Here is a 16141-nt window from a genome sequence, read left to right on the forward strand (position 1 = left end):
GCAGTCTTCTCCGCAGCGTCGACTGTGATTTCCTCGAGATTTATCAAATCAAGGATCACGAACGGGACTTTTGCGACGTCCGATAGTCCCTCGTAGTCATGGCCTCCGCTTCGGGTTCTGATTTGAAGGCCCCCGACTTTGGCGCAGTGGATGACGGGAGGGATTTGAGATTCGTGCTCTGGTCGAACGATGACGGCCGGTTTCGGAGTGGAATCGGAGATGAATCTTAAGCTTTGGATGGATGATCGGAGGATGGAAGAGTAGGATGAGTTCGAAGGGGTGTAAACATTGCTTGAAATCGAAGAATAGTCGTTGAATTTTTGGGTTAGACATTCAACAAAATCTTAGTGCTTATCCGCAGCAGAAGATGCTTGTAAACACAAGGAGATGAGAAAAAAGAAATTTGGATATGTTTGGAATCTTCATCATTGAGGGGGCTGATCTGATGTGCGAAGAGAGAGAGAAGACATAAGTGGGAACATAGAATGCATCAGCTTATAAATTTATAATGACTCACATTTAGTTTTATGTTAATGACTCAACATTATTCTATAATTTCATTTTGTAATATATTAAAATTAAATTTTCTCGTGAACTATTGATGTAGTTTACACCGATAATGCCAAAAACGTCGAATTTGTTGGAATGACTTGAAATTCGCACGGAGACTTGAAACTTGAAATTCGCACGGTGCAAATTTCAAGTCATTCTGTCACAATCGTTGTTTTCAGCATAGTCGCTATCGTCTGCTACATAGCATTAGTATAATTTTGGTGAACGGCCCGAAATGGTAAAACTTGTCTATTTTTTGTGGACATATATAGTGTTTGATTTTATAAAAGAAAGTGGTAGAAAAAATTAGTGAAATATGGTCATACTTTTATATATTGATTTTACAATAAAATGTTGGTGAAGTGAGGTAGTGAAATATGAGGTCCACTTGCTAAATATAATAAAAGTGAAATGAGATATTTATAAGCAGACGACTAAAAAATGAAAATGAGACATTTAATGACACACATATAATATCTATAGTATTAATTATAACCCCTGTATAGAAGCATTTCATGAAAGAAAATGCAAGTAAACTTGTAAAAGAATTTACATTCACATTTGGATCGAAAGTTGTGACTAAAGCAAACTTACATATTTTGTTACAGTGATCAATTTTTTTTTTCTAGTATTGCAAACGGAATTTAAATACAGTAATATTTTTAGAAACAATTCCATCTAATTAAGTTTTGCTTTACTTTATCAGAGCAAACAAAACTTATAAAAGGCAAAACTGACCAAATGGTTGGGTAAAATTTGATGCGTATACTCTTAAGCTATACTAATTCAATTTATGGTTAGTGATAGTTTAATGAGCTTTACTAATTATACTATTATAGACACAAAATTCTTACCACTATTTTTAATAGTAAAAATACAAATCGAGGATCACAAACGTCGCGACGTATGATTGTCCCTCATAGTCATGGCCTCCGCTTCAAGTTCTGATTCGAAGCTCCCCGGCTTTGGCGCAATGGACGACAGGAGGGATTTGAGATTCGTGCTCCGGTTGAAAACACAAAATTTAATACCAATCAATAATCGAAAGACCAAAGAAGATATTCACTTCTTGTCTAAATAACTTCACCGAAAAAACCAAGTCTAGTCACTACACCTAGATTAATTAACGGGATTAATTAGTTAGAGATAAATCACACGCAAGTATCCACATATAATAATTTATTTATAATATAGTACACAACATTAAGAACACATACATATTACAAACTTGGTCTTAAAATATAGTAGTACTAGTTGCTAATTCTCCATAGCTAGAGCTGCCATACATAGGCAAAATCTAGCCAAACATATACACATAATTTTAATTGCTATTTTAGTTATTCATAACGTGGTAGTTTATTTAGCTAATGATGGAAGTATAATAAAGGAGTGAGGGATGTAAGTATAAGCGAATATTTATTGGTGGTGACACTTCTTTCGTAATTTATTTGGAACGTGGTGGTGAACATAATTTTGGAACTTTTAGGCAAATATACGAGGGTGGTGGAGGTGAAGGAGGGGGTGGAGGGGGTGATGGTGGTGGAGGTGGAGGGGGTGATGGTTGTGAACATAATTTTGGATATTTTAGGCAAATATATGAGGGTGGTGGAGGTGAGGGAGGGGGTGGAGGGGGTGAGGGAGGTGGAGGTGGAGGGGGTGATGGCTGTGAACATAATTTTGGATATTTTAGGCAAATATATGAGGGTGGTGGAGGTGAGGGAGGGGGTGGAGGGGGTGAGGGAGGAGGAGGTGGAGGGGGTGATGGTTGTGAACATAATTTTGGATATTTTAGGCAAATATATGCGGGAGGTGGAGGTGAGGGAGGGGGTGGAGGGGGTGATGGTGGCGGTGGTGGAGGAGAGGGAGGTGGTAGACATAGTCTTGGAAAATATATGCAAAGACGAGATACGGGTGGAGGTGGAGGTGGAGGTGGAGGTGGTGGTGGTGGTGGTGGACATCGTCTTGGATATAATTTGCAAAAACGAGATATGGGTGGAGGGGGTGATGGGGGTGGCGGAGGAGATTGACAAATTTTTGGTGAAAGAGGTCTAGGCAAGGGAGGTAGATTTGTTGGATATAAATAGCAAAAAGGTGGAGGGGGCGGAGGCGGAGATGGAGGTGGAGGCGGAGACGGAGGTGGTGGTGGAGGCGATCGTCGAGGAGGTGGTGGAGTTAGGCAAAAGATGGTGGGAAAGGAAATGAATATGGAAGTGAGAGCTACCACAATTAACAACTTGAGCTCCATATTGAACTCTATGCTTCTAATATTTTGATTTGTTTGATTGAAGATTGTTATGAAATGTGATCAATATATATAGGCACGTAGTGGTTTCGGTTGAGAACTATCTTAAAATAAGAACTTATCCGTCGGTGTATAAATCATGTCAGCACAAAACATATCAACAACTGATATATTTTGTGCTGCGAATTGATATGTTTTGTGGCTACCAATCGCTAAGTTCTTAAGTTTTAATTTTAAGATAATTTTATATGATATGTTTCCTATAAATGCATTTATTGAAGTGTGATCCTTTGCTAACTATCTTAAGTTGTTAACTCGTCAATGCAGTGTATTAAAAATACATGTTAACATGATCATCAACATATATACATAGTTATGTTCAAAATGTCAACACGATCAATTAAAATATCAACACTGATGAGATATATATGACTTTTCAACTACTATGCAAGTTGAATGCATTCCATTAACTAACATATATAGTCATGAATATAAATGCAGATGTGCGTTATAATGTTAACTTTTCTTAAATTGCTAACTTGTTAACTCATCAACACAGTGTATTCAAAATGTCAACATGATCACATTAAAATGTCAACATAAATTTGAATACACTGCGTTGATGAGTTAACAAGTTAATAATTTAAGAAAAGTTAACATTATAACGCACCTCTGCATTTATATTCATGACTATATATGTTAGTTAATGGAATGCATTCAACTTGCATAGTAGTTGACAAGTCATATAAATCTCATCAATTATTAAGTTAGGTCATTTCATATTTTTTACAGTGAGTACACTAAAAATTGTAGTAGTACAACGTTATATGATAGCGTTGTGAGTACTATATATTTTTAATCGCTTTTATATTGTTGTTTATATTTAGATGACATATTCTCTTCCATTTGAAAATGTGCCACCTAAAAAAGTTTCAATCAAAACTTTTAAACAGCAAAATGTAAACGTTTTTAGATTTTAATACTCTTTCCGTTCATGATTTATCGTTTCACTTTGATTCGATGCAAGTTCTTAGAAATGTATAAAAAAGTGGAGGAAAGAGTTAATGGAATGCATGTCTCACTCTTATGACTATTAATTTTATAATTGAATGTGCTACGTGAATGTAATAAGTTAGTGGAGAGAGTCAGGTGAGGTCTACTTATCAAAATGAAAAAAAGCAAATGTGGATATAATTTCAGGTCAAAATGACAAATATAGACATTATTTAATAGTCAGAAGGAATATATTATTACTGAAGTTAAAATGTTGCATACACTAATTTGATTAATAAACATAGTTAATATACATAATACACTAATAACTTCTCCAATACATTGATATCGGTTAACACTAATACATTGATATCAGTTAACATCACAGAACATATGAAATATCTCTGATACATTAATATCAGTGTCATGTGTATCTCATCATTAATTAAGTTAGGCCATTTTACTGTTTACAGTTTACTTCCATTTCATATTATTTACAGTTTACTTAATGTTAGGCAGGAGAGTAGACTAAAAAAATTGTTTGTGAATTACTATAAATTTTTATTCGCTTATGCTTTACAGATATTGTTATTTATATTTTGATGACATACTCTCTTCCATTTGAATATGTACCTCCTAAAAAAAATTCCATCAAAATTTTAAAACAGCAAATCTATACGTTTAATACTAGCATTTATCACTTGAATATTTGTGAATCAACTTTATGTAGATTCTATTTTTTACCATCATTTCTCAATTGAAGAAGAAACAGCGCGCCGAGAACTTATTTTCTCAGCTTGTTGGGCTGAATGAAAATTCAAGAAAATCTAATTGGGCCATCCCAAAAGTTGGGCTCACAAAAGAAATTAATTTTGTGTAATAGGCTTCTCAAGCAAGATTGGGCTCAAACAAAATGAATTAGAATTCTTGATCGACCGTAAACATCCATAAAACTCATCTCGTTTCTTCGATTGCAATCGCATCTCTCGCGTTGGTCGCATAGTCAAGTGAAAAAATTTGAGCTCTTGATTAATAACTCTATTAATTGACGAAAAGACCTGTTGGGATTTACGCACACAAGGCTTTCACACACTCAAGAAGATCACACACACACTCACTGTTGTATGAGATCACACACTGCAGAAACACACACGCTCACACTTTGAGTATTGAAGATGATAATCTTGGAGAGAAACTGGAAAACTCTTTATTGATTAAACTACTCTAACTACATACACGGTTATGAGCTATTTAAAGCTCTACAAACAAGTAGCAACTGCTACTAACTAACTACAACAAGGATCAAGAAAACAATAAGAATAACCGCTACACCTCGGCTAACTAACTGCTTCTTCCTTCTCGGCTCAGACCGAACTGGTTGCTTCTTCCTTCTCGGCTCAATACCGAACTCCCTTCTCGGCTCAAGACCGAACTCTCTTCTCGGCTCATTCCAGCTCAAAGCCGAGCTTCCTTACCGAGCTTCCTTACCGAGCTTCCTTACCGAGCTCCCTTCTAGCTGAGCTTACCGAACTCCTTTCTAGCCGAGCTTACCGAACTCCTTTCTAGCCGAGCTTACCGACTTCTGCCTTCTTCTTCCAACTGAAATGAGCACTCCATTATTACAATTCTCCACCTGAGGGCTCATCTCAGTTCTTGCACAAACATTGATCAACTTCTTGCAATGATCAAACTTGTCTCTATCCTTATCAGTGGTCTCAATCTTTCTTTTAAACAACCACTTACAGCTTACCAGCCTCCTTTCCTTACCATCTGTACTCAGCTTGGATTTGTCCACCAAAATCCATGTTTTGTTCTTGAGTAAAGACTCTATTTCCTCATTCATGGCTTCAATCCATCTTTCTCTATCTTTACTCTGCATAGCTTCTTTATATGTGAGTGGATCTGCGCCATCAATACTTTCAGCTGCACACAGAGCATAATACACAACATCAGAGAACTTTGTTGGTGGCCTTGTTTCTCTTCTAACTCTGTCCCTTGCAAGCTGATAGTCTCTGATAGAGTCTGATATAGACTCACCAGCCTGGTTGCCCTGAGTTGGAGCCTCTTCTTTATCTGAATCAGACTCACTCCCTGAGTCAATAACTCCACCTGCTCCTAGGCCAACCCCCACAGGCTCCACCTTGAAGAAATCACCCTCATCTTCACTGGAGTCCAGCTTATCTTTCAGGTATGGCATCTGATCCTCCAAGAACACCACATCCCTACTCACCAAGACCTTCTGCTTACCGGGCTCAATACACCAGAGCCTATACCCCTTAACACCCCTCTGATACCCCAACATAATACATTTCAGAGTCCTAGCTTCAAGCTTGCTTTGCCTAGCATGAGCATAGGCCACACACCCAAACACCTTGTACTTTGAGTAGTCACTATGAGCTCCATACCACATGTAATCAGGAGTTTCAGATTTCAGGGCAGTAGATGGGCATTTATTGATGAGATAGGCTGCTGTATACACAGCCTCACCCCAGAACCTGCTGCTCAAACCAGAACCAAGAAGTAGGCACCTCACCCTCTCTAGGATTGTCCTATTCATCCTCTCCACAACACCATTTTGCTGAGGATTACCAGGAACAGTCCTATGCCTCTTCATACCCTTCTCTTTACAAAACAGATCAAACTCCGTAGACAAGAACTCTAGGCCATTGTCTGTTCTTAAGCATTTAACACTTCTACCCTTCTCTAGCTCAACCTCCTTACACCATATCTTGAACTTTGTGAGTGTTTCAGATTTTTCTTTAAGAATATATACCCACAACTTCCTTGTATAGTCATCAATGATAGCTAGATAATACTTTCCTCCACCAATTGAACACACCGGTGAAGGCCCCCAAAGATCACTATGTATGTAGTCTAAAGGGGCTGTAGAAGAGTGAATACCTGTAGGATAGGGTGCCTTCTTAGCCTTTCCAAGTATACACTGCTCACAGGGGTTCATCTTGTTGAAATCTCCAGAGATCAGACCCTTCTTGATGAGTTCTTTCAAGCTTCCTTCAGCTGGGTGGCCCAATCTCTTGTGCCATAGCATTATGGAATCATCTGACACTGCATTGCTTTCTCCATCAACAGCCTTAGCCTTCAGATAATAGAGAATATGCTCTCTGTCAGCCTCCATCATCACTGCATCTCCAGATTTAACAAACAATTTTCCTTGACTCATCAATATGGTGAACCCTTTCTGCTCCAGCATTCCCAATGAGATGAGATTCCTCTTCACTTCTGGAATATACCTCACCCCAGTTAGGATCTTTATAGAGCCATCTTGTAGGCTTAGCTTTACCTTCCCTATTCCTCTGATCTGACAAATGTGATTATTACCCAGCACCACAGTGCCGGCTGCTTCTTGAAGGTCATGAAACCAGCTCCTATTTGGGCACATATGGAAGCTGCACCCTGAGTCCATAATCCACCTATGACTGACCCCACTGTCACTAATATTCATGAGTTGAGCCGGGGGATCAGCACTCTCCACACAATCAGATTGGTTGTGTCCCTCAGAGGCTATCTTTCTCTTCCATGCATGACAATCTTTCTTCAAATGTCCAGGTTTCTTGCACCAATAGCAAGCTCTGGTTTCCTTCTGAGCATCAGAACTTGAGGGTTTAGAGCCCTCAAACTTCTTCTTGAAGTTCTGCTTCTTGAACTTCTTCACATTCAAGGCCTCTGCAGCTTGAACATTGGAGCTTGCAGAGCCTCTGTTGGCTGTCTTCTGGAGTTCTTTGGCCATCAAGGCTGAATAGACTTCTGCATAGGTGATAGGTTTATCTCTTCCATAGATAATTGCATCACTTAGCTGGTCATACGAGCTAGGCAAGGCATTCAATGTGAGAATGGCCTTATCCTCATCTGAAATCTTGACATCAACAGATCCCAGGTCATCAATGATCTTGTTGAACTCCTCTAGCTGCTCAATGATGGACCTATCTCCAGAAAAACTATAGGCATACAACCTCTTCTTGAGATACAGCCGGTTAGCCAAGGATTTGGCCAAGTAAACTTCATCTAACTTGTCCAAGATCTCCACCGCAGTCTTGGCTTCTTGAACTTCCCTCAAGACCTTATCTCCAAGGCACAGAATCACTGCAGAATGTGCCTTGAGCTGCATCTCCTCCATCTTTGCCTGAGCTTTATCATCAAGCACTGGAGCCTTTCCTTTCTCCTCTGGTTTTGCAAGAACTGCGGCCAAGCCTTGTTGAATCAAAACCGCCTTCATCTTCATCTTCCACAGGCTATAATCATTCTTGCCTGTGAACTTTTCTGCATCAAGCCTTGCTGCCATCTCTGAAACCGTTTGATCCTCTGCAAATCAGCTTCAATATCCCTTTCCCACAGACGGCGCCACTTGTTGGGATTTACGCACACAAGGCTTTCACACACTCAAGAAGATCACACACACACTCACTGTTGTATGAGATCACACACTGCAGAAACACACACACTCACACTTTGAGTATTGAAGATGATAATCTTGGAGAGAAACTGGAAAACTCTTTATTGATTAAACTACTCTAACTACATACACGGTTATGAGCTATTTAAAGCTCTACAAACAAGTAGCAACTGCTACTAACTAACTACAACAAGGATCAAGAAAACAAGAAGAATAACCGCTACACCTCGGCTAACTAACTGCTTCTTCCTTCTCGGCTCAGACCGAACTGGTTGCTTCTTCCTTCTCGGCTCAATACCGAACTCCCTTCTCGGCTCAAGACCGAACTCTCTTCTCGGCTCATTCCAGCTCAAAGCCGAGCTTCCTTACCGAGCTTCCTTACCGAGCTCCCTTCTAGCTGAGCTTACCGAACTCCTTTCTAGCCGAGCTTACCGAACTCCTTTCTAGCCGAGCTTACCGACTTCTGCCTTCTTCTTCCAACTGAAATGAGCACTCCATTATTACAAGACCAAAGGCAAAAAAAAAGGTTCAAATTTTTGATGTCCTTTCGAGAGCAACTGAAAGATAGAAAAAATCGGGGTGTTGCACATATATACTTATTTTAGTCAAATTTTGCCATTTATGGGCATTATCAGTTTATCACATTAGTCAAATTTTGTCATTTATGGGTCATTAACACAGTTATTTGGACATTCATACTGTTACATGGGTATATTTGTCATTAGGTCATTATCACAAGGGCATTACAGGGGTATATTTGTCATTGATCGGTTATAATATTTGAATTAGGAAGTAGTACTGGAAAATAGAGAATGATTCACATGCATAGTAACATGAGATCATCATCATAACAATTATCAAACACAAGCAACAAATCATGCAACAAGTAAATTAATTTATAATTATCGCGTTAACTCTGCAAACGTGTCATAATCCGCTCGAACAAACTCACTAGCCCTTTTCTCTGTATTGTTCATTGCTATCATCAACAACGGAAACATAATCCGCTCTGAAATGTTTACGCTGTTGTTGTTGGTGGTGCTGGTGTTGGTGTTGGTGTTGGTGTTGGTGTTGTTGCTTCTTCGAAGAATTTTGATTGAACCAATGAAATTCAAGCTCTTGATAAAATAGTTTGATCATCAATACATTTATTATCAATCCAAATGTTACACAATGCCACATTATTACATAAGCTTTCTCACATAACAAAGTATTAAAAAAGTTAAATGATTATGGAGCACTCTATCAAAATGCTTTTCTATATCTTCATTGTTTTATTACGAAGTGTAATTTCTTAGTTGTATAAATATAAGTGGAATTCATTCCTTTAATTTGCCTTGAAAAAGTTTAATTTGGGTGATTTTTCTAAATAACTTCAACAAAGCATCCATACCGCAGATAATAATTTATTTATTCATAATATATAACATAGAGAACACAGTACATATTACAAACTTGATCTTGAAATATAGTTGCTCATTTTCTATAACTAGAGTTGCCGTATATAGGCAAAATATAGCCATCTATTTTTCTTAAACAAGATTGTATAGAGGCAAACACATACATGCAATATTAATTGCTACGAGTAGTATTTTATTTATTCATAAGGTGGTAGTTTATTTAGGTGATATTAATGGAAGTGTAGTAAAGGAGTGAGGGATGTTTATTTGTATAAGTGAACATTTATTGGTGGTGGTGATACTTTTTCCTAATTTATTAGAGAAGACAGAATTGTTGAAAGAGTTGTGGAGCGAATTGTCGAAGGAATATGCAAATAGGAGAGTTGGCCGGAAGCAGCTGAGACGGAGGTGGTGGTGGGCCTAGAGGCGGAGATGGTGGTGGAGGGGAAGAAGGGGGTGGAGAGCGTGGAGGTGGAGGTGGAGGAGAAGGCGGAGGTGGAGGTGGTGGAGAAGGTGGCGGTGGTGGTGGAGAAGGCGGTGGTGGAGAGGGAGGAGGAGGAGGAGGGGGCGATGGTGGTGGTGGAGAGGGAGGAGGAGGAGGGGGCGATGGCGGTGGTGGAGAGGGTGGGGGAGGAGATGGAGGTGGTGGAGAGGGTGGGGGTGATCGTAGCGGTGGTGGTGGAGATCGACAGAAGATGTTTAAGCCCGGGACCGGGATGCATACGGTGGCGGAAGTGGTGGAGATGAAGATGGAAGTGAGAGCCAACACAAGTAACAACTTATTGAGCCCCATATTCATGAGCTCTATGTTATTATTAATATTTAGATGTGTTTGAATGAAAATTGTTATGAAATGTGATCATATTTATAGGCATCCATATTTGTGACTATGTCAACTAATGGAATATATGCATTCAATTATTTGTATAATAGTTGCTACATGTCATATACTATTTCTCATCAATTATTGAGTTAGTCCATTTCAAATTATTTACTGTTTACTTCCATTTTATATTAGTTACTACAGTTTACATATTCCATTTATAGTAAGTTACTTCATGTTAGGCAGGAGTAGACTACAAAATGTAGTATTTGTGATTAACGAAAAATCCCTTATCGAGGGAAACGACAGGGTGGTTGCGAAAGGTGGTGAAGTCGGATTCAGGTGACTGCAGCGGTGCTCCTTCGCAGAGATCTTCTCCGTTGAGCAGATTAGCACGTTTGAGAGGAACAAAATAACAACACTTGCATGTATAGAAAAAGAGGCAAAATAAATACACAATAATATTTATGATTTCTTCGTGGATTTCCAATTATAAAATATTCAATACATATCTATACAATATTCAATACATATGTATTGGTTAAATCTTGTAAAGGTGATTATGAGGTCATAGATGGGGATGGTGATGAGGATGGCGGAGACGAAGAACACCAAGGTGAGTGCATGTTGGGAGACGGCGCTGGTGATAAATGCGATGAAGGAGGCGTTTGATTTGATCATGGTTGTTGCGATTAAGTTAATGCAATGATTTGCCGAAGCTTGGTCCATAATCTCACTTCCTCTCTCAATTTTGGTAATTCCTCTTTTGTCAAATTCGTTAATTCGATAGGTTTTTTTTGTCTTTTACATGATTTAACAGTGGAATATTGCAGATATTAATTATTTCATGTACTTATTATTGATCTATATTTATTGTATACATTTTTATTTATTATTTTTATATAACAATAGTATTTCTAATTTTATTTAATTAATTTACAGTTTAAAATAATATTTTGAAAACATTTTAATCCGTGCATAGCACGGGCGTAATACTAGTTTATATAATGTGTGAGGACAAAAAAAATATATCATAAATATCATATCCTAATACAGGGTCCTTACACCCCTTTAGTGTTATACTAGTTTAAAGTCTAATTTTGCTATTTATATGTGTAAACATAAAAAAAATAATATTAAAATTGAAATGAAAAATGGATAATAGATAGGGCTAAGGGGTATGCTGATGTGGCACCCACTAGGGCACCCACATTGAGTCATATTCATTTTTGGGACATCCCAACAAAGTTGAGTCATTTCACTTTTTGACAAAAAAACAAAACATCTAATCACTCTTTCTTTATTTCATTATCTACTTTACTCTCTCTTTATCTCTCTTACTTTTTTCTCTTTCATATTTTATTTTTACTTTCATTTAATCTATTCAACCCAATTTTTTAATCTTCGGGCCCAAAGTTTTGTATTCCCTCCGTCCCAACTAAGTTGGTACAAACTTTTGGGCAGAGAGATTAAGAAATTGTGTTGAATAGATTAAATGAAAATAAAATAAAATAGGAAAGAGAAAAAAATATGAGAGATAAAGGAAGAGTAAAGTAGATAGTGAAATAAAATAAAAATGATTGAATGTTTTGTTTTTAGTCAAAAAGGGAAATGACTCAACTTTGTTGGGACTTTTCAAAAACGAATACGACTCAACTTAGTTGGGAGTGACACGAAATTTGAGTCATTTATATTTTTATGAAGATGATCCCTTCTTTGAGCGACACGAAATTTTATGCAATTTTATTTTGTGTGTTAAATAGATAGAATAGAGCAAGTGAGAGTGAAAAATAGAGATAAAAGTATTTATATTTTTAGTAATTGGTCATCTTGAGTGAGACAAACTAAAAGAAATCGTCTTTAATACGACAGAGGGAGTACTCTAATTATGAAAAACTAATTTTATTTTATTTTATAATTATTAAAAATTATTTAGGTATTATATCACTCAAAATTTGAATAATATTTGGTAGTATTATATTTTGGGTTATTTGTAAAACAATAAATATAATCTGAATTATATTTTTAAAATTAATTTGAAACTTATAATTATAAAGAAATAAAAAAATTAAGATGCATTCAATTTCTTGTTTGAATTTGAGTGTGAATTTTAATTAATATTCATTGAAATTTAAAGAGAATTACATTTCAAAATATAATAAATTATTGATTTTTAAAAGTTGTTAGTTTAATTTAAATATGAGAAATCATATAATCTAAATAAAATTTTTCCACAAAATTTTGACTGAACAATGACTTTTCCATGTTTTAATTATTCAACGTATTCTATATTACCAATAAAATAGTATGCAATTTATTGATTAAAACTTGAATAGAGTTTGGAGGATTGTGTGAATTATGACCTGACACAAGAATTAAGGAATAATAACATGGAAGGACTTGGGACCTGACACGGGGCTAAGCATGCTCTTTGATACGTTGATTGTGAAGGCTGTAGACTATATTTTCCGAGTCAACAATTAACACAAAATTATTACTAATTAACTAAGATAAATCTCAGTCAAATTAATTTGTCTGAACTAATCTCACCCCTCAGATCTCAATCCAACAGCTCTGATTACAACTGCAACCCACAGTGTAACTCTTCCCACCGCCCCCTCTCCTCTCTCTCTCACTTTGCTTTCAGTCTCCTCCTCGTGCTGCCGTGCCATTCAATCCTTCCACAACCAACGTATATGTCGTTTCAGTAGAGAGAAAGAGATATCGGTGGATCTCGATTTTCTTCAACTCTTCGCGGTTTTGTGAGTGGCGACTGATTACAGAGATAGATGGGGAGGATAAAGCCTCACGCGATTTCGATGTGGATGTGCTTCGCGCTCCTTCTCCTCGTCAACGCCGTCCACTCCTTCTACCTTCCCGGCGTCGCTCCCCAGGATTTTGAGAAGGTGATTTGATTCCGCTGATTGCTCGTTTCTGTTTGTTTTGGATGTTTCTCTCGCACTTGACTGTTGATGATACTTCAATTAATCAATATCCATGTATATTTATGAGAGAGAGAGAGAGAGAGCGAGTTCTAGCTGGTAATTTGTATGTAGACAGCGGGGGATGATCGGTGTGTCTAGAGTTGCGAGTTTTTTGATTGAGCTCTGCTTTTGAGTGCATTTGTGAGTCTTCATCGCGTGTAACATGATGATGCGCAGCTTCTCCACATTCCTCAACAAAACCAAAACAAATGCCAAAACCGACCTTAAAAATCCGATTGAAACCCCAATTCCCAGTAACCGCATAAAAAACCCATCTTGTTACCTCACCGAACGATGCCCCCTGCAAAAGGTCAAGATTCGGACTTTATAAACGTAGCCCATAGTCATCTCATTCGCTCCGAATGGGATAAACTGAACAAAATATCCTCCGGTTTAACCCCATTTCGAATTAAACACATACTGCTGAAAACCCATAAAGACTATGTCATTTCTCTCGAATTCTTCAATTGGGTTGAGCTCATGAATTCCGAGCTCAACACCCTCGATGTGATTTCAATCCTTCTCCATATCTTAACCAAGAATTGCAAGTTCAAATCCGCGGAGTCGATCGTGAGAAGAACCCTTGAAACGGGCTCCTTGGATTTGAATTTTCCGAGAAAGGTATTTGAGGCTTTGGTTTACTCTTATAAGCTGTGTGAGTCTTCATCGCGTGTATTTGATGCCCTGTTCAAGACTCATGCGCATATGAAGAAGTTTAGGAATGCATCTGATTGTTTTAATTGGATGAAGGAGTATGGATTCTATCCCACTGTTGAGTCTTGTAATGCATATCTGAGTGCATTGTGCAGCTTGAGTCGTAGTGATATCGTATCATCTTTTTATAGGGAAATGCGTAGGTGCCGTATTTCTCCCAATGTTTATACTGTTAATATGGTTATAGGGGCTTATTGTAAAGCTGATAGATTGGATTTGGGAATTGAGTTATTCAAGGATATGGAAGGGATGTGGTTAGCTCCTAGTGTTGTTTCGTATAATACTTTGATTAATGGATACTGCGGTAAGGGTCTCTTGAGTAGTGCTGTGAAGCTCAAGAGTGCGATGGAGAAGTATGGTGTTCGGCCAAATGATGCTACGTATAACACGCTCATGTATGCTTTGTGCAAGGAGGGGAAAATGCATGATGCGAACAAGCTGTTGAGTGAAATGAGAAGCACGGATGTTGCTCCCACGGCTGTAACTTACAACACTCTGATCAATGGCTACAGTGAAGCTGGAAATAGTGAGATGGGAATGCGCCTCTTTGAGGAAATGTCGGTGGCTGGCGTTGATGCTGATATCTTGACTTATAATGCTGTCATTTTGGGGTTGTGTAAGCAGGGGAAGACAAAGAAAGCTGCGTTTATGGTGAAAGAACTTGATAGGAAGAAGTTGGTTCCTAATTCGTCAACCTTTGTAGCCCTCATTACCGGGCAGTGCGTGAGAAACAATCCTGATCGTGCTTTTGAGATCTACAGAAGCATGATCAGGAGTGACTGTCAGCCCAATCGAGCAACTTTTCAAGTTTTAATGTCTGCTTTTATAAAGAGTGAGGATTATGAAGGAGCAGTTAAGGTTTTGAAGGAAATGATGGAAAGAGCTATAGCTCCAGATTCAGATGCCTTGTCTTGTGTTTTGAATGGACTTGGGAAAGAGGGAGTTGTAATGGACTTGGTCAAGGAGATGAAATCTCGGCACCTTATGCCCCGAGGAATCACTAATGAAGTCTCAAGCACCTTTTAACAAAGCTTTATGGCTTGTCAGGTAGTAGTTATCATCATACAATGAATCTTTTTCTGTCAATCATGCATCATATATTTTCACGATTTTGATAGGAAATGGCAGTTCTTCGCAGCACTAGAATGGGATTATTGGAAGAGCATCGGGATATTATATGAGGTATGTTAAAGATTCACATTATTCATTCAATCTATATTAGTCAAAGTGGTATTGTTTAGACTTGTTTTATGTGTCAAATAGAACGACTTGTATGTAAATTAGTTTGTTGATTCGTTCATCTGATCCCCACACATTGTTATACTGTACTCCTCAGTTGTAATGCTCTTTGCAATTGGTTCACTGCAAGTATTCAGTAAATTATAATTACATCATTTAATTATTTAAGTTTCTACTTTGCATTACTAAATTATTTCCAAACAGTACATTTTTGAACAGATCCATTAATTTTAGTAGTAGATAATTCCACTTGATGAAAACGGGCCCAGTCTGTTTGCTAGCGCTTTCAGCTCCCTATAACCCAATCAAAAACCGGGTTGGTAACTGTCCAAATCTCAAAATTCAGCCTCAAATATTGATATTCCTGTCCCCTTCTAATCGGGGAGGGCTGATGACAGCGATGCTTCTTCTTTGGGTGTTCATGGGTATTTTTGCTGGCTATGCCTCAGCCCGTCTCTACAAGATGTTTAAAGGATCAGAGTGGAAGAAAATTACTCTTCAAACAGCTTTTATGTTCCCTGGAATCGTCTTTGCTATTTTCTTCGTTCTGAATGTGCTGATTTGGGGTGAGAAATCCTCAGGGGCTGTGCCATTCGGGACTATGTTCGTATTGGTGTTGATGTGGTTTGGGATTTCAGTTCCTCTTGTGTTTGTTGGCAGCTACGTAGGCTTTAGGAAGCCAGCCATTGAAGCTCCAGTCAAAACCAATAAAATTCCAAGGCAGCAGATACCAGAGCAGGCCTGGTATATGAACCCAGTCTTCTCAATCTTAATCGGAGGCAT

General features: G+C 38.0%; 1 pseudogene; it reads left to right on the forward strand.

The window, feature by feature from the left end:
- Positions 1–13311: 13311 nt before the first annotated feature.
- LOC121776485 lies at positions 13312–15526 on the forward strand (annotated as a pseudogene).
- Positions 15527–16141: the final 615 nt, after the last annotated feature.

This window comes from Salvia splendens, chromosome 18, assembly GCF_004379255.2.
Source record: "Salvia splendens isolate huo1 chromosome 18, SspV2, whole genome shotgun sequence".
NCBI classification, from domain to species: Eukaryota; Viridiplantae; Streptophyta; class Magnoliopsida; order Lamiales; family Lamiaceae; genus Salvia; species Salvia splendens.